The following is a 26,842-nucleotide window of genomic DNA, read 5'->3' on the forward strand; positions in this document are numbered from 1 at the left end:
CTTCCTTCCTTCCTTCCTTCCTTTCTTTCTTTCTTTCTTTCTTTCTTTCTTTCTTTCTTTCTTTCTTTCTTTCTTTCTTTCTTCTTTTCTTTCGCATGGATCCTGAAGCCTGCTTCAAATTCTGTGTCTCCATCTCTCTGCCTGTCTCCTGCTCATGCTCTGTCTCTCTCTGTCTCAAAAATAAATAAACACTAAAAAATAAAAAGAAATGTAGCTTGAACATTAAGTCAGTTCTCTGGGTGTCTCTCTCTTTTGCTTTCAATATGACTTAAAGGGCCATCTCTTAGTCACCCTCTCATCATGCCCTCACTCAGCTTCCTGCTTGTTCCTTCCAGTTATTCTTCTCCAGAAGTCAGCCAAGGTGTAGGATTCCACTTGCACTATTCCATTGTAGGTGTAAGGATCAGGTGGGATGTCATTCCATTTCTTTTGTCATTAATTGGAATAGCATGATGATGGCCTTTTCTTACCAAGTAATGACACCTAACATTTTATCTTGGGTTCAGGGCAAAAGTCTATTAGCCAGGTCATAGAGCCCAATTTCATTTACCAAATTTTTTCAGTGTAATTTGTAGCTAAAAGCACAGGTAGCAATTTGGTTTTTTTATTCTTTGCCTTTGATATTATTTTTTGTTGTATAGGGGCATAGAAAAATACGGGAAATGGGAAATGTAGAATCAGGTATAAGTGCTTGTTTGCCTGCAAAATGTGGAAGAAATTGGAAAATATTTCTCTCAAGATGAGTGCAGGTAACCAGGTGTTGTATGTAAGTGATGAATCACAAAATTCTACCCCTGAAACTAATACTACACTGTATATTAACTAACTGGAATTTAAATAACTTAAAAAACAACACAAAAAGATGAGGGCAGGTAGGCAAGGATACAAATGGGACACAGTATTGACAAATCCTGGAGAAAAATGTTCAGCACTCTATTTTTCTACTGAAGCTCTGTAGAAATAACAGATGTCACATAAGTTTTCAGGGCCAGAGAGAAAAATAGGAGTGATTGCAAGACTCTGTCAAAGAAATGGCTTTCAGTTAACCCAAGTAATAGACATTTAGGTGTCATATAGAAATTTCAATAAGTAGGAAGGACAGAATAATTTCTTCTCCCAGAATAACACATACAAGTAAAAGTAATTCTGGATCTGAAAAGACAAGCAGAAAAGAACCAAACATAATGGTGAACATTCAGTGGATATTTCAATTCATTAAGCCATCAAATATTAATTGATCAACTACTATCAGTAATACTGTTCTAGGTGCTAGATATATAGCAGTGAGTAAAGTATAAGAGATTGGATAATGATGTTTTATTGGAAAAAAGGCAAGGGGTATAGAGAAAGCTGGATTTGGGATGAACAATTGTAAGTAGAATACTCAGGAAATGTTTCAGTGAAAAGGGTAAATTTAAGAAAGATAAAAAGAAAGTGTTGAGTGATAAAATCAAATCACTGGCAAAGGCTTTGAGGAAGCATGCATAGGATGCTTCATGAACAAGGCAGTTAGTGTGGCTGGATGAGAGGAGAAATTGAGTTTAGAGAAATACTGAAGGTCCTTGTAAGGACTTTACATATTATGTTGTGTTAAAACAGACATCATTAGAGAGATCAAAGCCAAGAATTAAAGCACACTGATTTTAAATGTATAGAGATCAATTTGGCTCTTGTTTTAAGAGCAGAATCTGGAGAAGCAAGGTGAAAGCCAAGTGAAAAATTTGTAGGTTATTGCAATAATTCAGGTGTAAGAAGAAAAGCATTTGGGATAAATACTAACAATAAGGAATGGTAAATAATGGCATTCTAGTTACAATTAGAAGTAGAGTCCACAGGTTCTGCTGACATATTGGAAGTGGAATGTGAAAGAAATAAGTGAAAGATGACTCTTTTCTTTGTGGCCTAAGAAACTCAAAATAGTTTTAATTATTCGGGATAGGAGTACTTTGGGCGTGAAATAGGCTGGAGTGGGTAGGTAAGATCTGGAGTTTGGCACTGATACCCCACTTTAGCTGGGCAACCCTACCCTTACTTCTAAACTTGGGTGATAAGGGAAATTCTCTTGCCCTTTCCAAACTATGGTAGTTGACTCTTACACCATGACTCTAAATTAATTTAAGAAGGCTTAAGTTGGGAATAAGTTGACTGGTGGGGGAGAGGTTATGTTCATTGTAAAAGGGAAGTAAGTTATTGAAACAGAACATTTTTCCTGAAAAATATTCTTTTTGGTTGTAGCTGAACAAACCAATTCTTACTAAATTCCCTGATGACCCTAACATCATAAATCCAATGGACAGGACACCATTTAGTCTTTGCCTTAACTTGATCTCAGTTAAATTTTTTGACCAGGTTCATTGTTCATAATTCCTAAAGCACTGTCTTGTCTCTGAGACCCACATTCTTCAGATCTTTGACCATTCCTTTTAGTTTATATCACATACTTACCACCTCCCATTCAGTCATTCATTGTAGACATTTCTCAAGTATTCTATTTTATTAAAAAATAAGCTCTGAGATTTTCTTGTTTCTTGTTTATCTCAATAGTTTCTGCCACTATTATAGCTTGATTGCTGTTGAAATTAAATCTATAACTATTATATTTCATTTGAGATCAAACTTGAATTTGAGCCATTTGGAATGGGCCCCTTTGCCAAGTTCTTCAGTCATTTCTATCATTTATTTTTTCTTCCTGTTAAGTTCTTGGAATAAATGTGCATAAATATTAAATTCCCTCTAAAATCAATCAATTTACACTTTTATCAGTAAATATATGAAGAAGCTTATTTGCTTGTTTTCTTCTCAATCCATACCATTACCACTTTTAATACTGAACAATTTGAACTAAATGTATCTTATTTTCATCTGTTTTTGTTACCAGCTTTCATTTAATTTTTGTTAGTTACTTGGATTTATGCTTTGGCCTCTTTTTGCCTATTGAATATTTATATTTTCTGATTTTTAAAAATCAGTGCATTATAAGTAGATAATCTGGTATCTATTGAAACTATATTCTTTATAGTTCTTTATATATATTCTTTATAGAAAAAATATAGATTTTTCCTGTAAGCTCAATTTCAGATATTACCAATAGATTGCTAGATAAAGTTTAGCTCAGCAAAAGATAATCCTCAAAAGGAAATTGGAGAGAAAGAAATAGAGTAGGACAGAAAGAAGTAGGAGGAAAACAAATAAAGGGAAATACTGTTTGCTGATTGGAACTCACTTATGTGGACACTAGAGAAAGATTTACCTTTATTTGTTCACTTGAAGTTCTCTTTAAGTGTCAGAGGGGTGCCTGGGGGGCTCATTTGGTTAAACATCTGGCTTTTGATTTCTGCTCAGGCCATGATCTCATGGTTGTGAGACTGAACCCTGCCTCAGGTCCTCTGCTGAGTGTGGAGCCTGCTTGGTATTCTCTCTGTCCCATCGCCCCCCCCCCCTGCCCCGTGCCCCTTCCTCTCTGTCCTTCTCTCTCTACCCCTCCCCCTCTCAGAATAAACATTAAATATAAATAAATAAATGAAAGTGCCAGAAATGCATACAAATTTAGTGCTACCATAGTGAATTTGTTATATATAATAATCACATTTAGATGTTGATTACAAATTTCCTACTCTTGCTATAAAATAATTTCTTCTATGTTTTCTTACTGTAATGTGCAATTCTATAAAATAATGGCTCTTTTAATGACCTGGGTTATTTTGGTTCTCTATAATTTTTAAAATTCTGTTTAATGGGATCAATTTTTGCATTACAGAAACATTTAGAACTAATTTTCTCATTATCCAAACTATGCAGGAAATGTCATTTACATTAGTTCTTAACTACTTATAAAAATAATAGTGTGATTCTAATAGTCTTCATAAAATTGATTTAGTCTTAATTAAAATATCTTCCAGGAAAGATATTGTTTGGGTCTATAAGCATTTTATTCATATGGGAAGGGACAGAAACTTGTTCTGTATTTATAAATTGGAAAATAGTGCTTGGGAATAAATACATTTATTCTTTTACTAGGTTGACATTCTTAGATAATGTGATGACTGTTGCAATTTATAATTAGTTCTTGAAAGAACATGTGTGATAAGTTATCTTAAATACTGAAAATACCAGAAATAATAATTATTGTTTTATTTCTTGTAATGCCATTTTCATACTTACTTTACTCATATTTTATTAAAAGAAAGCTATCATAACAGTTAAGATATTGCCCTTTTTTATTCTAAAGTATACTAGTATTTACTTTGATTTGAAGAAATATTAATTTGTTATATCTGTAAGTGAATATTTTTGCTAATTATAATCTTTCCCAATGGTGATCTAGACATCAGGTAATAGAATATTAATATTCAGCAACTAAGGAGGAACTTGGCTTTTGTGATGAACATATAGGTCAGTTCTTAGAGTATTGCATGTTTTCCTTTGTGGTGAGATATTTGTATGCAAACCATACATTCTTTAGCATGTACAGTTGGCCTTTGAACAATGCAAGGATTAGGGGTATCAAGCCCCCATATATTTCAAAATCCGTATATAACTTTTGACTCTCCCAAAACTTAACTACCTATCCCCTATCTAATAACCTACTTTTAACTGGAAGACTTAGCAATAACAGTTGATTAACACACATGTTTTATGCTGCATGATTTGTATTAGTTTATTCTTAATATATATTAGAGGAAAAAATGTTTTTAAGAAAGTCACAAGGAGAGGCACTTGAGTGGCTCAGTGGGTTAAATGTCCAACTTCAGCTCAGGTCACGATCTCACAGTTAGTGAGTTCAAGCCCCACATTGGACATTCTGTTGTCAGCACAGAACCTGCTTCAGATCCTTTATCTCCCTCTTCCTCTGACCTCCCCCTGCTCACTTGGCCTCTCTCTCTCTCTAAAAAAATAAATAAATGTTGAAAAAAATCTCATTAAAAAAAAAAGAAAGTCAAAAGGAAGAGAAAATACATTTACAGACCTATAAATCTGTGTATACATGGATTTGTGCAGTTCAAACTCATGTTTTACAAGGATCAACCATATTTCTTTTTCTCTTTTACCTCTTTGGATGTCCCCTCCAGGCCACCACAATTTGCCCTATTCCCAGCCCGGTGCCTAAATTATATGAGATACTCAATAATTTTGAATGGGTTAGTATAACAACAAAATTAGAGTCTAAAAGCTAAGAAAAACTATTGGCAAACTCTGTGAGAAGACATATGTCACTGTTAAAACAAATAGCTAGAATAAGAAGTAGAGGATTATTTAGCAATTTAATATTCAGCTGATTCAAATCTAACGGACTGGAGCTTGTAATAAATATCCAATATTGGGGTTAAAAGAAATTTCTCCTGTTTTAGACTTTTCAGACCTGGAGAAAATGTACTGTTCATAGTTGTGTTCTCAATACTTTGTAAGTGAGTGTGTTGTGCATTCTAGTCTTAAATGAATGTTTATGGAGGGAAGAAAGGAATGATGAGGGAAAGAAGAAAAGAACATATAGGATTTTCTATATAAAAGGTTCTATATAAACCTATCTCATTTGCAAACAGAGATGGGTTTACTTCTTCCTTTATGTTCTTGGATGTCTTTTATGTCGTTGTTATACAATGGACAAGGAAGTGTCAAGAACAGAAAGTTTGCCTTATTCATAATCTCAGGGGAAAAGTTCTCATTTTTTAAGTCTTTCAGTCTTTAAGCGTAATTTTAGCTAAGGTTTGTTGTTGTTGTTTTTGCTGTTGATTTTATAAATGGCCTTTACAAAGTGTAGGAAGTTCCTTCCTATTCTAGCTTGAGCTACTTTGTTTAAAAAGGATATTGGGATTTGTAATTTGTTTTTCTGAATGTGTTGCAGTTGCCATGTCGCTTATGTCCTTTGTTATTATGGTACATTGGATTGATTGATTTTCATTAATTGAACCAATTTTACGTTCCTTGGATAAATCCCACTTGGATATGCTATTTAATCATTTGTAAATGTTTATGAATTTGACTTCTATTTTTGCTGAGAATTTCTGCATCTATATTTACAAGAGATATTGATTTGTAACTTTCATTTCTTGTAATATCTTTACCTGATTTTGGCATCAGTGTAACATTGGTTTTACAAAATCTGTTTGAAATGCATTAATTCCTCCTCGTTTTCTTTTAAAGAAATTGTTTAAATCCTTGATAGAACTCACCAGTGAAGTCATTCAGCTATGGATAATTACTTACAAATTAAATCTCTTTATTAAACCACAAACAGTTTTTATTATTTCTTGATTTTTTTGGTAGTTTCTGTTTTTCTAGAGATTTATTTTATCTGTTATCTAACATATCTAAAATTGTTGATAGTATTTACTTACAGTTCTTTTTATTTCTACAAGGTTGGTAGGACTATTCCCTCTCTCATTTCTGGTTTTAAATTTTCAATTTTCTCTATTTTTTCTTGGCTCTTCTATCTAATAGTATACTAATTATGTTAATTTCTTCAAAGGACCAATTTTGGTTAAATAGCTTTATTGTTCTTCAATATTCATATATTCCCATTTATTTTTCATTTTGCTTGTGATGTGTTTAGTGTGACATACTTTTTCTAGGTTCTTTTGGTAGAAGAATAGATTTTTTTTTTAATTTTTAAATGTTTTATTTGTTTCTGAGAGAGAGAGGCAGCATGAGCAGGGGAGGGTTAGAGAGAGAGGGAGTCACAGAATCCGAAACAGGCTCCAGGCTCTGAGCTGGGTGTCAGCACAGAGCCCGATGCAGGGCTCGAACCCACTGACCGTGAGATCATGACCTGAGCCGAAGTTGGAGGCCTAATTAACTGAGCCACCCAGGCACCCCGAGAATAGATTTTTTATTGGATATTTCTATCTTCTCTTTACTGGTATGGAAAAGCTAAAGCTGATAGAAGAGCACATTGATTTTAAATGAAATATAAGGTCATTTACTTTTGAATTGAAATTAGGATTTTACTGAATAGAAGCATACAAAAAATAGAAATTCCCTCAAGTATCTTTAGAAGATTAAAGTAATTTGAGACTGTGTGCACTACTCTTTGAATAACAGTTATGCCATGAACGCTAAATAAGCATTAAATTCACACAGAGGGCAAATTCGACATTACTCTTGTACCACATCAGATCCCATTGTTCTCACCTTTGGCAAGCCATCACTAAATGGAGTTTTTTCATCATTGTCCAGGAGAGTCCTACCGGAGCACAAGGCAAAAGGAAAAATATGCTCCTATTTAGATACTTATCAAAATATTCTCACTTAATTTGAACTAAATAGAAAAAGTTAATGTTCTACAATTAAGCAGGCACATAGTCCCATATATCAGGACCCACATTGCCAAATCTGTTTTGCATGCCACTGTCAGTCCTCCTAAACCTGCCCACCAAGGGACTGGATGAGATGACCACACTGGCTGGGAATGCCTGCCTCACTGGAAGGATCAGCTCCGTTTGCACGACCAGGATCATAAAATTGACAAATAGCTTGTCTCTGTTTTAAAGTTGAATATTATGTCTGGGATTTTTGCATTAATTTTTATTCAAAAATATTACATTAAAGTTTTATTGTTAAAGCAATATTATTTATCTTGACTGCTGAGTTTTTGGTGCCCCCTTAAATTTAGCTATTGAAGCAAGTGCTGTCTTGCCTAATGCAGTGTTCTCCTGCATCCAGTCACTGCTGAAGTGACTATTGCTGAAAGGGCCCTGATAGATTGAGGTTAGCTTAACCACACAGTACCTAAGTTCATTCTTGTAAAGAACTCTTTTATCCAACTCCGAGTTTTTTCTTCTATTACTAACACCTAAAACACTGCAGACCCACCAGGCACCAAAGTATGGGTAATCCAGAAATACAGAGTAAATCTTTGACTAATAATCATTCTTTTTTCTCCTCCCCCTCCACCACCCACTCTTCCACTCTGGCAGGTGTATCTGAAATGCAGTGGTTCATATAACCTCTTACAGACAATCATCTAAAATTAAGCAGCACCCCTTTGGTAAAATAAATTTGTATTAGCTGTCTCTCCTTGCCTGTTTCATGTCTTTTATCCCCTCATGATAGAGGTTGTATTTCCTTATAAAATAGTAACAGATAAGCCTTAGCCTCAGCCTATTTTCTGAACACCATCTAAGACAAAAGAATAATCAAACAAGGCTTGCTAGGAACACCATATATTTTGGAGAGGTTTTTATATATGTTGTAATAAATATTATTTTAATAAATGAAATTGTAACAGGCCAAATACATTGCATTTCCTATAACTGAGAAGTTTTTTTACCAATAGAAAAGTAAAAAATGCTAATTTTGAAAATGCGATTCCATCTTTCTTCAAAGCATAAACCCAGTTCTTCATTAAGAACTTTCAGACTGTTTAAGAATAGATTGAAATTTAGTTGATGTCCTAAATATACTTTTTATGGATATTATTGTTTAAAAGATTTCAAGATTATAGAAATGATTAAGGTACTAAATACATGAAAGATCTGATACAATTCTGGATACAGGAAAAGCTGTTATAAGTTAACACATGAAGAATAAATTTTATTTGGCAATTGTCACTTTGATATATTGCTAAAATATCAATCAATTAATACCACAGTAGTACATTTCACAATAGTAGACTATAAAACATAAACAGATAAATCTTGGCAACCAAAAAACAATACTTAGAACTGAAGTGAAAAAGAAAAAGATGGTGACAAAAAAGAAAAAGAAAAAGAAAAAGAAAACAGATAGGTGACAAATCTTACTTTAAACTTCTGAGAAGTATTACAAATTATGTGGCAGGTAATTCCCAGGAGCAAAGGATTGAGAAGACAAAGAAATTCAATATAAAAATAAATTTTCATTCCTTTGATCACAGTGTCTTGTTTAAATATTTGCTACCTCCCTATTCACAGTCTTATAGTTTTTAATAATTCCTATAATGATTTGCATTCTTATAAGGATTCTCTGTAACACAAATAGTGTTAATGATATCTAGACTTAATTCTAATATTTGGAAATAATAAATGAACTAATTGTTCACTTATTTGTTTCATTAGACACTGTGCAGTTGAGCTAACCTCAATCTATCAGGGCCTTTTCAGCAATAGCCACTTCAGCAGTGAGATGCAGGAGAACGCTGCATTAGGCAAGACAGCACTTGCCTCAATTGGTAAATTTAAAGGGGCACCAAAAACTCAGCAGTCACCCTAAACAATACTTCAATGTAATATTTTTTAAAAAATCAAAGCTGTTGTAAATATCTCAGATAAAGTATCCAAAATGAAAGCGAACTATTTGTCATTTTCATGATCCTGAGTTGTGGAAAAAGAGCACTTCCTTTCAAGGAGCCAGACGTTCCCAGCCAATGTGGTCATCTCATCAGTTTTGGAGATTCCGTGTTTCTAAAATTTATTCAGTTCTTCTAGGTTGCCCAGTTTGTTTGCATATGATATTTCATAATCTCTTATAGTTCTTGTATTTCTGTGGTAGTGTTGTTATTTCTCCTTCATGTCTGAATTTTTTATTTGAGTCTTCCTTTTTTCTCAATCTTGAGGAGTCTGGCTAAACGTTTATCAGTTTTGTTTATCTTTTCAAGGAGCCAGCTCTTGGTCTCACTGGTCTTTTCCATTGTTTTCTTTTCTTCTTTCTTTCTTTTTTTTTTTTTTTTTTGTCTTTATTTCCACTCTAATCTCTATTATTTCCTAAATGGTGCCTGCTGGCATTTTTTTTTTTTTTCCTAAGAGAAAACTCCTGCAGACTCCTGCCCCTGTGGCACATGTTCTAAGATTCGTCAATAAATTTCTTTCACATATATGCCAGGTGACTTTCAAACTGCTGCTTCTGAACTGTGTCTTCTGTTGAGTTATTTATTGAGCTGGCTGTTTATAGGTGGGGACTTGGTTTTCTATGACTTTCCAGCTCTCCTGAAGTTAAGTCTTGCTGGTTTTCAAAGCCAGATATTAAAGCCACTTGTCTTCCTAGTGCCTAGGGTGGCCAGTGTGGAGTCTGATTCTCTTGCTTTTCTGTGCTTGTAAAATCTTTCCAATGTGTGGTTAGTACAGCATAGGTTTGTTTCCCAACCGTGTCTCCATCTACTACACTTTGGGATGTGGTCTTCTCTCTTGGACTGTGAATGATGCTTTGCTGGGTTTCAAGTCATTTTCAGAGTTGGTTGAAAAGGTAGAGTTGTCTCATTGTATCTGCGAGAAGAAGGTAAGCTCAGGATCCTCCTCCTCTGCTATATTCTTTCCTGGGCTTGTGAATGATTCTCTTATAACACATCTAATATAGGTGAGAAAACAAAGAAAGAAAAAATGAATCACTGTAATCCCCGCTATGTGAAGAAAACCAATGTTAAGGCTTTGTAGAAAATTTTTCATATATATCATTTTTTTAAATATGGGATTAAATGGACATAATCTTTTGTGGGATTTTTTTCATTTTCTTTTGGGGAAAGAGGAACCTTCATTTGGACACTTTTGTGCCTGCTGTGACAACACAAAGAATGCAAAGGTGTTTAGAGATGTTTAATACCGGCTTTTTGGATTTTTCTGGGGATAGATTACATTTACTGAAGAAGAATGGAAGAATCTCTCCTATTTGTTAACTTCCACCATGCTAAAGTCTTTTCCTGAAATTAACAGTTGAAATGAATACTGTTAAATAATTAGAATAGTGACTCTTCATCAGAAGTAAGATTTAAACCACTTGTAGAGCTTTTAAAGTTATAGGAGCCAATGACCCACATTAGACTGAATAAAGCAAACTTAAGATGTGTGTCTTTTAAAACCAGTGGTTTGAATAGTAGGTATACAATTTGAACTAAATCTATCTTATTTTCATCTGTATTACCAACTACATTTAATTTTTGTGAGTTACTTGTATTTATGCTTTGACCTCCCCCCATTTTCCTCTATTGAATATTTATATTTTCTGATTTTTAAAAATTAGTGTATCTCACAGGTATCTATCTCACAGTTGATGTACAAGTAAACTTATTATAATTTGGGAAAACAATACAATAGTTTTAATTATTTCACAATTTTAAACTAATTTATGTATTTTTAAAATTTTTAATGTTTATTTTTGAAAGAGAGAGAGAGAGAGCAAGCAGTGGAAGACAGAGAGAGAGGGAGACACAGAATCTGAAGCCAACTCCAGGCTCTGAGTTGTCTGCAGGAAGCCCAATGCAGGGCTCAAACTCATGAATTCTGATATCATGACCTGATTCCAATTTGGATGCTTAACCAACTGAGCCACCAAGGTGCCCCCAATTTATATTTTAAATGCACACACAGAATAACTGAAAGTGTGACTTAAATCTTAGTTGTTCATTCAAATTAGATACATTAGTGTGTGTGTATTGGTGTCACACAAAAAGTTTTTAGTGATAGTCATACAAAAGAAAATTAGAAAAGAAAAATCATGAATGTAAAAGCTCTATGGCTGCTTCTAACATGTAGAGTAAAAACTACTGTCACTGAATATAGTTATGACATTAGGAAAGTACAATGGTTCCATGTGTGCAGGTATGTCCATATCATGACTGCGTTAATCAACTTGTTCACAAATAATAGATTAACATAATTATAGTATTTATTTTAACATTGCTGTGAATCTAACAATTCTTAACTTCTTATAATGTCTTGCTTTTGTGTCCCCTTTAATGAAGTGTGTCATATAGATTTTATAATGTGTGTGCTAATCTTTGTTTTATAAACTCTATTTACAAACTTTCAAAGACATAGTTTTTGTTATTATTGTAATAGATAGTATGCTATTTCTGAGAATCATGATGGCCTAGTTTATATTTACTAAATTGAGAAATAGTGATTTGAATGCTATTAATATATCCAAAAGAAAAGGCTCGTTGCTAAAAAAAAAAAAAAAATAGGTAGAAATAGTTATTTTTATTGGGGTCCATTAACCCCAGTGAGAAAAATTAGAAAAGTCAAACAAGTTATAAAATTATATATTTAGAGATAAAATATGCAAAAGGAAGAAAGTCTAAAGGGATTAAAATGCTTATAAGAATGGAAACTTCAGAGGGAAGTTGAAGACGTGCTACTAGCGTACCTGGGGACCTAGGTTAAATCTCACTATGACCTAAAGTCTAAGAAACAAGGTTTGAACCTCACAGAAGGATATTACTGGGTATCAGAGGAATCATCAGAGATTTGGTGGTTGCCCATGGTCAGAGTTACAGAATTGGAGAGTCAAATAGTTAAGAAGTCCTAAAGACATAATGTGTTTGAAGACATTTGCCATATATGAAGCTATGTGGATGGAAAAAGTAAATAGCAAAACTGAAAAGCAGAGGATAATTCCTCCATGTTTTTATTGGTAAGAAAACCAAACAAAAACAAAAAAAAACTCTCTAGGCTTTAACTTGAAACCCTGTTGAGCTATGTGTTAAGATCTGGGGCAAATTAAAGGTGAATTCAATCTTCAAAAATGACAACATGCCTCTTGAGTTAGATAAGCCTAATAATAGCTGATTGGACAATGCTGACCAGCACTTCCCTCATTATTTGCCTATAATGGAAAGGATAACTCTTACCTGATGGAAGATAATGTTTCCTGTTTACATCTTTGCATTAACATGCTCAGTATTAAATATAATGTGGTGGATTAACAGGTGGAGACAAATAATAACTAGTAATAATAAATAAAAGAATACCTGATGTGTTTCAGATATGGAAGACAGCATACAAGTTCTTTAAATAACTAGGAATAATATGTTTAAGAAAATAGAGCATGAGATAAATAAAAATAAAACGAAATTAGGCTTAAAATGATAATATGTATATTTTACGACTGAAAGGTAAAACAGAAATTAAGTGCTAAATTCATAGATCATAGGTCAGACACACAAAATATGGTGAAGTAGGATGTAGTTCAATAGAAATTACTCAAACTAAAGGACAAAATTAACTTGGAAAATTGAAGGTGAATAAAAGACATGTATGGTAGTCAAATTACATGTATAATTGGAACTTCAAGAGAGTAGAGAATGGGTCAATAGGAGTATTTGAGGAGATATGACTGATAATTTTATGAAAATTATGAAAGACATGATCCTGTTGATTCAAATATCTAAGTGAAGTCCAAACAGAATAAATGTAAAGAAAACCAAGTTAGGCATGTCACCTTTGGGTGTAGAAACTAGAAAAAAAAGGGAAAATATTAAAAAATATTCATGGTGGAAGAACATTACCTTGAAAGGAGAAACAATGAGAGTGACCAACGAAAGCTAGGAAAAAATGAAATAGTATCTGCCAGCATGCCCAACTCAAAACAAAAACAATTATCCTAAAGTTCTAAACCCAGTAAGAATATCCTCAAGGAATGAAGATGAAATGAATTATTACAACATTGACTTAAAGAATACATCACAAATATAACTGTGCTAGAAAATATTAAAGAGTTCTTTAGGTAGAAGGAGAATGATCCCAGATGGAAACAAGAAATAAAAAATATAGCATGGTTAGAAATAGAATTTTTTAAAAACTGACATTCTCTGAAAATACTAGCCAAGAAGAACTGAGATAAGCCTGCAAACATCAGGCAATGTTTTTTTGTTTTTTTGTTTCCTTCAGGAAAGAAGCTTTATCAGAGATAAAGAGGGATATGTTTTAAAGGATAAAAGTGTCAAAACACTTGGACAATATCATATTTCTAAGTTTGTATATAACAAATAACTTCCAATAATAAGCACTACATCTATCTAAATAGCTGATAAAGTAGGCAGAAACAATTTTCAGTGAGGATTTAGAAATTCTGAATGGTATAATTAAGCTTAGCCTTAGAGGTATAGATGTAATAGCACCTGACAATGACAGAATTTACATACTTCCAAATGCACATAAAACATTTGTTGAAGGTGACCATCAAAGAACCTAGCCACAATAATTTTTAAAGAATTGGACTTATTTAGGGTATGTATCAAGGCCTCAATGGCAGTAAGTAAGAAATTAATGAATGACAACTAGATAATTCATAAGTGCCTGGAAATAAATTAAGTCACTTGTAACTAATAAAGAGCTAAAAAAAGAAATACAAAAGAAAATATTAAAAAGTTAAATAATGAAATGAAATATCTGGAATTCAGTTAAATACACTCAACAGAAATTGTAGAGCATTCAGTTTACATATTTGAGAAGAAATTGGATGGTAATTATCTTTTTTCATATTTAAGCACATAGAAAAAATGGCATATCAATCTCCCCAAGAAACAAAAATGGAAAATATTTTTAACAGAATAAGAGCCAGAATTATGATAAAAGGAAACATATAGTAAAAGAAATCAACAAAGCTAAAAACTACATAGTGAAAATATTAGTAACATTCTAAAACAAAATAAATCTAGGGGAGCCTGGGTAGCTCCGGAGGTTAAACATCTGACTCTTGATTTCAGCTCAGGTCATGATCTCATGGTTTGTGAGTTCAAGCCTTATGTCAGGCTCTACATGTCAACTTGGGACTCTCCCCCACCCTCATTCTCTGCCCCTCCCCTTCTCATGTACATTTTCTCCCTCTCTCAAAATAAACATTGAAAATTTTAAAACAAAATAAATCTAGCTAACCCAATCACAGAAAATAAATATAGGAAGCACATATTACTATTATCAGTAAAAAAGAAAAAAACAGTCACTAGAGATCTAAAATATTTTAATATCTTGAAAATTTTTGAATTAGTTTAATTAGAAGAAAAAAACATTTCTCAATAAATGCAGCTTGACATAAATCTGATAAGAAATAAACTCTGAATATTTATATTAAAATATTTAACCATTTATAACATACATTTCCACACGGAAAGTCTCAGATATAAATGACTTTAGCTGTGACCTTTCCAAATCTTACACCCAAATTACTGAAATGATATACAAATTAAACCATTATGGTTATACATGTAACAAATTAGTTTTCTTGAAAATCCACTAATGTGAAAATTGACTTTTGGGAGAGGAGATAGGAGACATTTGGGGATAGTGTTGTGCATCAGCAATATTTAATTGATGGACAAGTTCTTTGAAGCCTTGAGGTTAGATGTGGAGGGATTTTATGAGGGTTCCCTCCCTCTACTATCCTCCTCCCTCACTTGGGTGACCTCATTCTGTTGCCTTGGTGTCATGATAAGAGGGGTGTCAGGGCGGGTGGATGACAATTGGAACGAGGGTGATGACCTGGCAAACAGTGGTCAGATATGTGCAAAAAAACTTCCTTGCCTGGTCACCCTGGTTCAATTAATCATATGTGATTTATGAATAAGTGTTTATAAGAAAGGCAAAAAGGACATAATTTATTTTCAGTGACAAAGTAGATTGGATTTCTCACAGCTCGCTCTCAACCATCTGTGTTTTCTAGCTCTGGCTTCTACAGGATTAAGTGGGGTTCACAGACCCTAGACCTTCCTGCAGCAACCAAAAAATTTAATGTTGCGAATCCTGTCAAGTTGATCTATTTCTGATATCATTTTCCCTTTCAGATCCTTTTTTGGCTTCTGGCCTTGGAGAGGTTTGAATGTCCTGACAGATAAATGAAGCAATTTCAGCATTTTTGAGTCGAGGCTTTTGATCAGTTCACAAAAGGAGATAAAATGTCTTTCTGACAGAATATCACCATGAAAGGCAGGTTAGACAAAATCTTACAGAAAGGGACATAGGGATACTGAGAGTAGAAAGACAAACTGTTTTCTCACATTTCACTAAAGGCCAGTCCTGCATGCTAGGAGAAATATAAACCCAAAAGCTGGTCATTAAAATATTAGTTTTTATTGTCCTTTATGTGAGTATGTTGAGTGTATGAACTACCTAGGCAAGTGGATCTAAAGGGAAAAAAAAGTGTGGAAGAATAGAGGATTAAACATAATATGAAAATCAAGTATTTTAGTGATGAAACCCAATAGTCATTCATTCTTTTATCCCTTCTTCTATCCTAAGGATGTAAAACCTCTGAAATGTTATTTTGCATGTATCAATAGAGGTTTGCCTTAAAAATGTTAATTGTTTTTTTCTAAAGTTATAATGAAAAAATGGGCAGGTAAAATTACATTCTCCTGTACTTCTGACTGAAGGTAGAATCATGCAGAGAATTAACTAATTTTTATGGAACTTAAACAGAATGAATAAAACCCATTCACTTATTCAAACTTATACTAAATACAATATAATAGACACTATTCCAGGCCATGGAGATAAACCAGCAAACAGAATATGACTCCTTATGCACAAGAGAGCGTATAGTAGAGGGAGATTTGTTGGTCAGGGATGGGTTATATGTGAATAGCGATAGCAGTGGAAGAGTCTTTTTCCTTGATGACAGAGTTAGCAGAGAAGTGAAGTGACGGGATAAAAGAGTATGAGTTTTATTATCAGACAAAACTGTATTTGATCCCTTTCTCTGCCACTAATTTGCTGTGTAAATACAGGGAAAGTTATTTGTCACCTACAAAAATATGTGATGATAATATCCACTATGTTGTAATAATGATTTTAGAAAACTTATGTGAAATTCCTAACATGGAGTTAGTGCCAATAAAGGGAACTCATTAGTCACCAATTTCAGTATTTCTGCACCTGAGTATCAATTATATCAAACCTTGCACACACTCTCTCTTTTATACAGTGGTCATTGAGGAAAAAGCTAAATTACTTATATTTATATCTTTTAAATAAAAAAAACATTGCCAGTATTCCCAAATTTCTTGAGCTATCGCTATTATAGAGTCAGAAATATAAACTTTAGGAGAGCCTGGGTGGCTCGATAGAGCATCTGATTCTTGATTTTAGTTCAGGTCATGATTCCAGGGTCTTGAGTTCAAGCCCTGCATCAGGTTCTGCACTGAGTGTAGAGCCCACTTAAGACTCTCTCTCTCTCTCTCTCTCCCCCTGCCCTTCTCAACCCCTGGCTCACTCTCTCTAAAATAAAATTTTAAAAATAATAAAAAGAAATATAAACTTAGAGTTAGCAAGTTATCTTAACATTTTTTGTCTTACATTTTCATGTATAGACAATGAAAAGTAGTCAAATTACTCAATAATAGGGAATAAAATCCAAGTGTCCATGACTCATAGTCTCCTGTATAGATCATAACCAGTAGAAACCATTATATTGGGTATGGAATAGAATATAGCTATGTGAATAGGATATAGCTACATTGTGAGGATTATATTTATGATTTGAACCTTATAGTTTTATATTCTAACTAATTATTTTAAGTAACTAGTTATTCCCATTTTATATTTTGATTTACAATCCCAACACAGCTGAAGTGGATTGTGATTTCTATTTCATTTTTGAACAATGAATACCAACATTCTATTTATTCATATACTGAATAAGCTGTATTACTTTGGCCTTACACAGCTTGGGACAAAATATTATACCAGCTAGACTTGATTGTCAGTCTCTGTCCTGCTGAGTGTTAAGATCATGAACTGTGCTTTGCTTGATGAGAGTCTGCCTAAAAAGAAACAGTATGGCTTTTCCTATCAAACACAGATGTATTAGTTTATTATTGCTGCTGTAACAAATTACCATCAACTGTGAGTCTTAAAACAACACAAATTTATTATCTTACAGTTAGAATCCCCAAATCAACATGTTTAAAGGGCTTTGTTCCTTCTGAAGACTCTAGGGAAGAATCTGTTTCTTCGTCTTTTCCTGAATTTCTTGGAAGTCTCATGACTTCTTCCTCTATTTTCGGAGGCAGAAGTATAACATCACACCCTCTACCCCAGCATCTTTTTCTCTTGTTGCATCTTCTATAACTCTAACTTTCCTGCCTCCTTCTTGCAAAGACCCTGGTACTTATGTTTTGGCTCCAAGATGATCCAAAATAACTTCTTTAATGGAATCATACTTGCAAAATCTCTTTTGCCATGTAAAGGAAAAATGTTACTTTTGGTGATTCAGGATGAGCATCTTTGGAAGAGGGGGACATTTCTCTGCCTACCACATCAGGAGACAAGAAGAATGGGGCTGTGATATGGCCTTCCTGACATGCTTCCAGAGCATGGTTTCACAGTTCACCTGAAACAGTACTGGGACTTGAACAACTACTACAGAGTTTTCCAAGATTGATGTGTTACTGTGGCAAATGAAGCATGGTATTGAAGGAACATATCTAATACTGCATTATTTTAAAGTAATCTTAAAATATTACTTTCATCTAATTCTGAAAAAAATCTTATTCAGTGCCATGAATTTCTATCAATTTTTGAAAAAAAAAGGTCGTTGCTTAAAATTTATTTCAAAAGATCATTCTGATATTAATAGGATTTTAATAGAGAATATTCTGTCCATAAATATTTCTCCTTTGTGGTTTTGTAAATATCCTTCCTGTGAATATCTAATATTAAACAAACTGAAAAGAATGTTAGATTACCACACTAGAAATGTTATGTGTATAACCATGGAATAATGATGAACCTATTATGTTTAAAAAACTTTAAGAAAATTATTTTTGATTCAGCATGAAGGAAGTGGTAGGAGATAAAATTAGAAATTTAAATTGAAGTTAGCCTACTGGAATTTAGATTGTGAATTCCATGTCACAATAAAGCTATACTACAAATTTCATTTGGGATTTATATTGCTACCTTATATCCTAATATTTATTTAAATAAGGCTTTAAAAAAAGGTGGGTTGGAAAAACATGTCCTCAGAGAGGACACCAGAGAATAAGATGTGGGGCAGAAGATTAGTCTGAGGGTAAAATAGTACAGAAAGTGAGACCATTGGAAATGGTTGTTGTTGTTTTTTGTTTTGTTTTTTTGTTTTTTTTTTTGAGAGAGAGAGAGAGCACACTCTAGCAGGGTAAAGGCAGAGAGAAAATCCCAAGCTGCTTCTTCACTGTTAGAGAGGAGCTATCTCACAAACGATGAGAGCATGACCTGAGCTGAAATCAAGTCGGACACTTAACCAACTGAGCCACACAGACACCCCTGAAGTGGTTCTTTATAGAGAGATTTGTAATTGCCAACTGTTAAGTCTCCAGGCTTGTTGAACAATGTTATCTCCAGCTTTGGCAATTTGGCTATCACTGTTATTATGATGCAGGCTTTAACATTATTGTAAGCTTGCTCTTCAGCTAAGCTACAACTCAGAATGTCATTCTCAATATCACTCTGTGCATTAAGTCTCTTATAGCATTAAAACCTAATGCTACCTATGTAATTCATCTTTAGCAGACTTCATTTTTGTCATCATACTGTTTTATTTTTGGACACCCTCAATTTTTTCTTTAAGTCTAGACATCTGACACCTTATACCATTCATTTTGTTTTCTCATTTCTTCAGTTCCTCTGTTTTGTGTAAACTCTTTCAATGACCTTGCAGAGAAAAACAACTATTCTTCTACTGGTTCTCTTTCCACTATTTTATTAAGTAATTTCAAATTAGATTCTCAAAAACAGCATGCTATCATCTACATATGTCATCTGTACCTTTTAAGAATCCTACCAGTACTTAGAATGCCCTAGGCCCCTTATAACTCTGACAAACTAAAAGCATCTGTCAAGACTTATTTAGGAGTGCCTAAGTGGCTCAGTCGGTTATGCATCCAAGTCTTGATATCGGCTCAGGTCATGATCTCATGGTTCATGAGTCTGAGCCCAACATAGGGCCCTGCGCTGATGGTGTGGAGCAGGGTTGGGATTCTCTCTTTCTGCTTCTATCTACCCCTCCCATGCTTGTGCTCCTCTCTCTCTCTCTCTCTCTATAAATAAATAACATTTAAAAAAAAGTATTTACCTCTTCTAAGAAGCTGCCCTTGATGTACCCACACCAAATTAATTGCTTCCAGTAATTTAACCATGGCGCTCATTTGAGAGCTTTCTTAGGGCTTTTATCAGAGGAAAAGATTGACTTACACAACTCTTCTCCCTACTTGACTGTGAACACTTTGAGGGCAGTGACTGTCATTTTTATATCTCCATTTTCAGCATAGTACTACTTAACAGGAGGCAGTTAAGTGAGAAATTGATAATTGGTTTTTAAATTACAAATTAATTAAATGCAGTCAGACCCTAATCATTTAAAAAACTTATAATAACTAAGATCACAAACCTACCCTGAAAGATTTTAGTAAGTTAGTTGCAAAGTATAATTTTTAGAGGTACCAAAAGCTATCCTTTCCTGGTAGTATCTTTTAGTGGTCACTCTAGTACAAGAAGTCATTTTAATATTAGTAACTCCTGGGGGAAACATGTAAGTCAATGTTTGGGGGTGTCTGGGTGGCTCAGTTGGTTCAACTCTTGATTTCAGCTAAGGTCATGATCTCATCGTTCATGAGTTCGAGCCCGCATAGGGCTCTGCTGGGACAGAGTGGATCCTGCTTTGGATTCTGACTCTCTCTCCTTCTGCCTCTCCCCCATGCACACACACTCATTCACATACACACACTCTCTCTTTCTCTCTCTCAAAATAAATAAAAATAGACATCAAAAAAGTTTATGTTTGACTATATTAATGTTACACATTAATGTTTTAGGGTCACTTGAATAAAGCTAGACAGCCACTAGTTGTCCTGGTTTCATATGACATTAGACTGAGGAAGGCAAAATGAGTCTGGAGTTAGAGAAGTCAGATTCTCATGTGATTCTATAGTAAGGAACCAATATCACAACAGCATAATATTAAGACAGATACATGGAGAAAAAATCATGAGGGTCAAAGGGAATTATGAAAACAGTCAACACCTTTTGAACATTTACTTGGTGCCATATATTAACTCATTTAAATGCTAAATCAAATCTCAAAATTATTTCATGCAGTAGATACTTTTCTGAGTATTAAACCACAAAAATTCAACTGAGTAAAATTGAAATATCTAATTGGCTTTATTAATCAATTTATGAATTATGCAGCATCCCATCTGGCAAGTAGGGGGGAACTCTGAGGAGTTATACAAAATGGGTGGAGTTTATAGGGAGAAATGTGTGGGAGGGCATAAAAAAAAAGTTGTGGGGCACCTGGGTAGTTCAGTCAGTTAAGCGTCCGACTTTGGCTCAGGTCATGATCTCACGGTTCATGGGTTTGAGCCCCGTGTCGGGCTCTGTGCTGACAGCGAGCTCAGAGCCTGGAGCCTGTTTCGATTTTGTCTGTCTGTCTGTCTCTCTCTTTCTCAGAAATAAATAAAACATTAAAAAAAAAAAGTTGTCAGGTAAGGTCACCTTCTCTTAAAGGTCTTACTAGCAAGAGGTCTTACTAGGTGGATTGCCTAATCTTCCTTTAGGGCATAATGAGGGCTCATGTGACAGATTTCCTCATTGCTACTGACCAGAAAATTCCTGACTGACTGGATAAGACTATATCTCTACGGGAGTTTGAAATTACCATCAGGTTATGTACAAAGCCTGGTTCAGTGAATTGGCCTAGCATACGTGACTCCATTTTGGGCCTGTGTTTTTCTTGTTAATAACTCCCTCCTTTTAATTGAACTCTAGGATTAACTGAAAGATGTGATCAAAATATAATTAATTAGTGGTACTCCTAACTGCTACTCTGAGGTTTTTATATTTTTTGTTGTTTCTTTTATATGGTGTCGTATGTCCTGATGTTTTTGCTTAACCCTTGCAATATTCACAAGTCATGGCTCCAGGTTCACATTCTTTAAGTCATCATTCTCTTTGTTCTTTTTTTTGATATTCCAGTCTTAGGGAGATCATTTGCTTGGTGGGTAGTGGCTATGAACATGCATTTCAAGCTTTTGAGAGAATACAACATACCAAGGAGATCATTATGATCATTAAGTAGGGTAATTCCAAAACATTTGGAGTGCTTTTCAAAGTCATTGTGTCTCAAACCCAAACCAATCAGTCATAATGGACTCATGTTTTTAACCCAAATAGTGTGTTCAGTGATCTTACCTGAGTTTCAGTTTTCCCAGAAGTATTAATCCAGGTATGATAGGTGGTTTTAGCTCCAGCACAAATGCTTCCTTACCCAGCTAAAAAATAATCAAGGGCTATTCTCTTATCAAGAACTGTGGACAGAAAATCTAATATTTGTTGGGCAGCTATTGTTAAAATGTGAAACATATTCAAGAGTTAAGAGGTTCCCGATCATAAATTCGTTGACATTTACTCCTAAGTAAAGGAATATGGTCCAATGAATTCATGAATCATGAAAGCCTCCTGGTAGGTCCTTTATAACTCAAGGATGTAAATTCAGAGGTGTTGATTAGTGAGGTGTTTCAGTCTGTCTGAACAGGTATGGGTAAAATTTGGTAACCTAAGAGGCATAGCCTCCATATGTGCCAGCCATGTAGGCATTCATAAGCCCAACCACCACAGACAAAGCTCAATCCTGTCAGAGCACAAACCACTTCCGCTAAGGTGGCACTGTTAATGGATTCATTTGCAGGGATGGCTGTGTTGCCTGTTCAGGAGCAATTTTATAAAAGCATCAGAATAAAACAATACTTGTGTAAAGGCTTAAAGTTATTCGTTGTTAAAGATCTGGTGACAATGTACAATAATGAAACTGACATGGAAATTTGGTTATTTCTGTAACATACAACACTTTAGGATAGTAACTAGAATTTTGACTAATAACATTATAACAGGACATGAAAGGATTCTATACAACTTCTAAAACACATATTAATATTCACCCAAACAATGTAACCTAAGGTTTATCATCACTTATTTGACAGTGCTTCTCATGTAATTTCACATACCAAATAAGGATATGTATTATTTCTTTTGTATAAGGAGAGAAAACAAATCTTTTAAGATGGTCCAGGAGCCCTCTGTAATATTGTATATTTCAAAGTTAGTCTAAGTGAAAAAAAATATTAGAATTTAAATTATGAGAAATTTATCAAAAATATCAAAATGTTTGAACATATAATCATATAGAATCACAGATCACTATGAACAATATTTATTTGTGTAACCAAAAATGACAAGATATTTAAAGGCAAATTCAGAAGGTTACATAGTTGTTAGAAATACGTAACTCTTTTAATATTGAGAAGATTCAGTTTTCTTAAGTGATCATAGAACTGATTAAGACAACATTAAGCACAAGATCACATTTTGGTAAAACACAGAATTTGTTTAGGCAAATGAAAGAAAGGCAAATGGTAAAGAAAAGCCATTCACAGCCTTTTATTATCAAAAGCAGACCAACAAATAGTCCAAGAAAACATTGTCCTTTTAACAGACAGGAAACCAACTTACTTTTGATATTAAACCTCATTCACTTAGTTGAGTTTATTCCAGTTTTAGCCAGCCCTGATAACTCTCTTTCTCTTTCTTTTTTTCTTTCTCTTTCTGTTTCTCTTTCACACATGTGCATATTTTCTCTCATGTGCATGCACACACACACACACACACACACACAATCAATTAGTTTACAAAGATTTCTTTTCCACAAATCTACAACATACATTTTCTTTCATGTGGAGATGTTTTCCTTATTATTCCTAGTAGTTTTAATTTCATATATTAATTAATTAGAATTTTTAACTCAGAAGTCTCAATTTCTAGAAAAAGTGAAATAAACAATTGTTTATACTGCTTGTTATACCATCATTCCTTAGACTCGCAAATCCATGAATACCTTTGATAATCTCTAGAATCATATGCCTTTTTTGTTTTCCAATGTAGTACTAACAAATCCAAATATCTTTTAGTTTCACTGTAATTGGATCTAAAGAAAACTAATAAAAACAATAGATAAACCAATGTTCAGTTATTAAATGTTTCAGAATGTTATCTTATTTGAAAGTGATCTAGATGTTTAATGATTAACTTGGAAAAACTCAAAGGTTTGGTTACTGAATAGACTTGGGGAAACTAAATAGACACAAATATTGCTGAAAAGTTTATTTATAAAATTTTCTTATATCTAATTTACTTCTTCTTAATTGTTGACATTAGGCATAAAAATTTCATGAGACATTAAAGAGCTAACCATCATCTTATCTTTTTGCTGACATACTTTATAAGTGATAACATGAACTCCATTTGACATTTAGTAAGCTTAGGTAGAAAACAGTATTGTTTAATCCTGATAATTCTAAAAACATGCCTGTTTTAATTAGGTCAACAACTTTCAACTAGTTTTAATACTGAATATTTTTCCAAATTATGTGAACATGAAATTCATTTGGGTTAGTTTTTACTATATTTCTGAGAGTTTAGTATGCTTAATTTAAACAAGTATTTATTTGTTTTAAACCAAATAAGTAGATTACTTTACAAATAAATTAATGTGGTGATATTATCTGTAAGTTGACCCAGTTCAACTCTGACTTGTAACTACCAACAGTGTCCAATGCAGAATCTGGGAAACAGGGAAAGGATTGGACTTTCAACTCAAAACAGGAATAGAATAGAGAATTCAGGATTGGACCCAAAAATGTATAGCCAACTAATCTTTGACAAAGAAGCAAAAAGTATCCAATGGAAAAAAGACAGCCTCTTTAACAGATAGTCCTGGGAGAACTGGACAGCAACATGCAGAAGAATGAAACTAGATCATTTTCTCACACCATACACCAAAATAAACTCAAAATGGATAAAGGACCTGAATGTGAGACAGGAAACCATCAAAACCCTAGAAGAGAAAGCAGGAAAGAACTTCCTTGACCTCAACCATAGCAATTTTTTACTTGACACATCCTCAAAGGCAAGGGAATCAAGAGCAAACATGAAATATAGGGACCTCATCAAGATTAAAAACTTCTGCACAGCAAAGGAAACAATCCATAAAACTAATAGGCAACTGATGGAATGGAGAAAGATAGTTGCAGATAACATATCAGATAAAGGACTAGTATCCAATATCCATAAGGAACTCATCAAACTCCACACCCAAAAAAACAAATAATCCAGTGAAGAAATGGGCAGAAGACATGAACAGACACTTCTCTAAAGAGGACACCCAGATGGCCAACAGACACATCAAACAATGCTCAGCATCCCTCCTCATCAGGGAAATACAAATCAAAACCACACTGAGATACCACCTCACGCCAGTCAGAGTGGCTAAAATGAACTCTAGATGCTGGCGAGGATGTGGAGAAATGGGCACCCTCCTACACTGTTGGTGGGAATGTAAGCTGGTACAACCCCTTTGGAAAACAGTATGGAGGTTCCTCAAAAAATTAACAATGGAACTCCCCTATGACCCGGCAGTAACCCTGCTAGGAATTTACCCAAGGGATACAAGAGTGCTGATGCATAGGGGCACATGTATCCCAATGTTCATAGCAGCACTCTCAACAATAGCCAAAACATGGAAAGAACCTAAGTGTCCATCAACTGATGAATGGATCAAGAAGATGTGGTATATTTATACAATGGAATACTACATGGCAATGAGAAAGAATAAAATCTGACCATTTGTAATAACATGGGTGGAACTTGAGGGTGTTATGCTGAGCGAAATAAGTCAGGCAGAGAAGGAGAGATACCACATGTTTGCACATATAAGTGGATTAGGAGGAAGTTAATGGAGGACCACGCAAAAGTAGAAGGGGAAAAATAGTTGGAGAGAGGGAGGGGTTTAACCACGAGATACGCTTGAATGCTGAGAACAAACTGAGGGCTGATGGGAGTGGGGGAGAGGGTAAGGGGGTGATGGGCATGGGGGGAGGGCACTTGTTGGGATGAGCAGTGGGTGTTATATGACAACCAACTTGACAATAAACTAAGAAAATAAAAACCAGGAAACTGTAAAAGCCAATTTGATCTGGAGCTCAACACACAGTGAGTGGAGCTCATAACTGAGAGGAACTTACTAAAGGTGTTTGAAATTGGCAAGAAAAATAGAGAACTCAAAGAGTTCATGGGCATCATGCCTGTGTTTTTCATTATCCCTGAATGCCATAAAAAATTTACTGTAGATCCTGACATTCCATTGAATCTGTTAAATAACAAAAATTCAACCAAGTAATTTGTAAAGATCTAATGGATTTTATTAATTGATTCATAAATCGAGTGGTGTACCATCTAGCAAGTAGAGTGAAGCTGAGGAGCTATATAAAATTGATGGATTTTATAGGGGAAACTGAGGTGGGACAATTTGCAAAAGAAAAGAAAGGATTGTTTCAAGCAAGGTCACCTTTAGGGGGAGGAACAGGGGTTTCTATTAGTATTGCCCCATTTTACTTTGCGGGGATAGAGACAGATCCTGTGATAGATTTCCTCAGTAGTGCTGACAAATCAGTTAAAATCACATCTCTGGGGCAGGTTAAAACTGTAACTAGATTAGGTATTAAGCCCTGTTTAGTGACTTGGCCCAACATAACTGACTCCATTTTAGGCCTGTGGTTTTCTTCTTAACACAATTTTCAATTCTAGTTTTGTGGTTAGCCTTACAAATGTGCTTAGTTCTGCCTCCATTATTACCTATTAGCAAAGCTATCAGTGACTAGTAACTCTGATGATGGCAATATTCAAGGTCACTTTAACTTTGATGATGATGATAATATTTAGTTTTAGAAAAACAAAAGTGTGGATGCTTTAGGAGTTTTTCAATAGCACACACCACCACATATCTGTGGAAGGCTAACCTCCATATTTTAACTCAGTCCCCAATAAGTGAAGATAAAACAAGACTGTAACAGATTTTACGGTGCTCCTATTTGACCTGAAATGCTGGATTTAAAGGGATAAAAAGAACAACATGCTTCTTTTTACTAATCTAACACTTTTTCCAAAATGCTAAGTCACAGGAGATAGTTGCTATAGAAATGTACTGACAGATGGATGAAATATCAATGATTCGCATTAACCAAACCAAGGAAATATTTTGCATGAAAAGCATTCAAGAAAGAAAAGGAATTTATGTAGGCTTAGCATTCACACTTCAACTCAGTATTCATCAGAATCTAAATTTATAAGAA

General features: G+C 34.2%; 1 pseudogene; it reads right to left on the reverse strand.

Annotated features, from left to right (window-relative positions):
* Nucleotides 1-19,798, reverse strand: part of LOC120244768 — a 33,934-nt pseudogene extending 14,136 nt beyond the window's left edge.
* Between the last annotated feature and the right edge of the window lie 7,044 nt (nt 19,799-26,842).

Source organism: Hyaena hyaena, unplaced genomic scaffold (assembly GCF_003009895.1).
Source record: "Hyaena hyaena isolate Hyena2069 unplaced genomic scaffold, ASM300989v1 scaffold_391, whole genome shotgun sequence".
In the NCBI taxonomy this organism is placed as follows: Eukaryota; Metazoa; Chordata; class Mammalia; order Carnivora; family Hyaenidae; genus Hyaena; species Hyaena hyaena.